Raw genomic sequence first — 2,857 nt, 5'->3', positions numbered from 1 at the left:
GGACCCACTACCCATAGAGAGATCGCTATTTATGTCCAGCCACCAAGTGACATTACATTAGAGAAGAGAATCCCTTGCCCCATCGGATGTGACATTACATAGGAGAAGATCAACTTCTGCCAGTTTGACATTCATATAATGAGGAATATCACTAGCTGTTCCAATCTGGCTCACGTTTCCAGTGACAGTTATAGAGGAGATCACTCGCCGTTGACAGTTACATAGAGGAATCACTGTCCAGTTGACAGTTACATAGAGGATCACTGCCCAGTTGACTAATTTAGAGACACCGCCCAAGTTTGGACACGTTTACATAGAGGATCACTGTCCAGTGACAGTTACATAGGAGATCACTTTCCTGTTAACAGTTACATAGAGGATCAGCTTCCCCAGTTTACATTACATAGAGATCCACTGTCCAGTTGGACAGGTTACATAAGAGGATCACTGTCCCAGTTACCAGTTTACATTAAGAGGATCAGTAATTGTGGACTGATGTTATGTCTCATGTATGTTGTCTCTCTCCTTAAGGGTCTTGTTGGTCCTCAAGGCCCGATCGGACCCGCCTGGTGAAAAAGTAAGTCTACGAACGTTTGTTGTGTTGTGTGTGTGTGTTGTGTGTTGTTGTGTGTGTGTGTGTTTTGGTGGTGTTGTGTGTGTGTGTGTTGTGTGTGTGTGTGTGTGGTGTGTGTGTGTGTGTGTGTTGTGTGGTGGTGTGTGTGTTGTGTTGTGTTGTGTTCAGAACCTGTATCTCCCCCCTCTGTTGTTTTAGATGGATTTCACAGTCGACTTAGTCTGATCCGTATTCCAGATAGCTGTTTAACAGACTAGCTTTCCAGCCATGGGCACACCCACACGCCACACACACGCACACAGACGTGCTCACCACACACACACACACGCACACACACGCACACAGACGTGCTCACACACACCACACACATACGTATACGCTGACGTATCTTGACACAGTTTCAAGCATTTGTTTCTGGTTATTACTGAAAGTAGGAAAAATTAGGTAATAAATATTGTTTGTATTTGAAGTAGTCATGTTGTTCTGGTTCCATTTTATAACCACTCTCACTCTCCCCTCTTTCTCTACTCTCCCTCTCTCGCTCTCTTTCTCTCCTCTCTCTCTCTTTCTCTCTCTCTCTCTCTCTCTCTCTCTCTCCTCTTCTCCCTCTTTCTCTCTCTCTCTCTCTCTCTCTCTCTCTCCTCTCTCTCTCTCCTCGCTCTCTCTCTCTCTCTCTCTCCGCTCCTCTCTCTCCTCTCTCCTCTCTCTCTCTCTCCTTCTCTCCCTCCCATCTCTCTCTTTCTTTCTTCTTTCTCTCTTCTCTCTCTCTCTTCTGTCTCTTCTCTCTCTCTTTCTGTCTCTCACCTCTCCCTCTCTCTCCCTCTTTCTCTCTCTCTCTCTCTCTCCCTCCCATCTCTCTCTTTCTTTCTTTCTTTCTCTCTTTCTCTCTGTCTCTTTCTCTCTCTCTTTCTGTCTCTTTCTCTCTCTCTTTCTCTCTCTCTCTCTCTCTCTCTCTCTTTCCCTCCCTCCATCTAGGGACCGTCAGGTCGTCAGGGATTGGCTGGTCTGGCTGGTGCCGACGGTCCTCCCGTGAGTCTTATTTAAAACAATTAACTTCCTGTTAGACGCAGACAAACTTCCTGTTAGACGCAGACATAAACCTATTAGGCCAAATTATGCCATGTGCCACCAGTATTGTATATACTGTAGTACAGCATAGTATAGCATAGTCTAAAATAGTAAAGTATAGTAAAGTATGCCATAAAAGTATAGTAGTAGTTGTATTATAGTAGTATGTAAATAATGCCATGCCATATAGTATTAGTATGTAATATAGTAAAATGCCATATAATATAGTATGAATCTTTCTTCCAGGGTCACCCAGGGAAGGAGGGTCCTCCGGGAATGAAAGGAGGAGTCGTAAGTCTGATGTCATTTATTCAAATATTTTATTCATTCATTCATACCTCATCTGTAATATTAAGCCATTTTCTTTTGTTTTGTTATTGTAGGGTCATCCTGGTCCTCCGGGTTCTCTTGGGTACCCTGGCCCTCGCGGTGTCAAGGTAACGACCCTTCAGGGGTCACACCCTTTGACCTTACTGTTGACCTTAGCTTGATTGAGTGATTGATTAGCAGTAGCCTACATACATGAGTCAATTGTGTCATGCTCACCTCTTTTTTTTAAGTATAACAAATCTAAATGCTGAGATTATAACATTCTTATAGTATATATCTATGAAACATTCTTATAGTATATATATATTAAACATTCTTACAGTATATATATATGAAACATTCTTACAGTGTATATATATATGAAACATTCGTATAGTATATATATATATGAAACATTCTTATAGTATATATATATATGAAACATTCTTATAGTATATATATATATATGAAACTTTTATAGTATATATATATAGAACATTCTTATAGTATATATAATATATGGAAACATTCTTATAGTAATATATATATGAAACATTCTTATAGTATATTATATATATAACATTCTTATAGTATATATATATATGAAACATTCTTATAGTGTATAATATATGAAACATTCTTATATATATATATATATGAAACATTCTTATAGTATATATATATATGAAACTATTCTTATGTATATAATTCTATATGAAACATTCTTATAGTATATATATATCTATGAAACATTCTTATAGTTATATATATATGAAACATTCTTATGTAATATATATATGAACATTCTTAAGTGTATATATATATATATGAAACATTCTTATAGTATATATATATATGTAACATTTCTTATAGTAATATATATATATGAAACATTCTTATAGTATA

At 37.6% G+C, this 2,857-nt stretch overlaps 1 long non-coding RNA gene across 1 annotated transcript; it reads left to right on the top strand.

The window, feature by feature from the left end:
* The first annotated feature begins 531 nt into the window (after window positions 1-531).
* Window positions 532-2,080, top strand: LOC112077081 (uncharacterized). The gene is made up of 4 exons (XR_002895321.2): window positions 532-577; window positions 1,550-1,603; window positions 1,889-1,933; window positions 2,026-2,080. It is a non-coding gene; the product is annotated as an uncharacterized lncRNA (long non-coding RNA).
* The last annotated feature ends 777 nt before the right edge of the window (window positions 2,081-2,857 follow it).

This window comes from Salvelinus sp. IW2-2015, unplaced genomic scaffold (assembly GCF_002910315.2).
Source record: "Salvelinus sp. IW2-2015 unplaced genomic scaffold, ASM291031v2 Un_scaffold4258, whole genome shotgun sequence".
NCBI classification, from domain to species: Eukaryota; Metazoa; Chordata; class Actinopteri; order Salmoniformes; family Salmonidae; genus Salvelinus; species Salvelinus sp. IW2-2015.
Note: the sequence above shows the minus strand (reverse complement) of the source record. Positions and strands in the feature narration are given on the sequence as shown.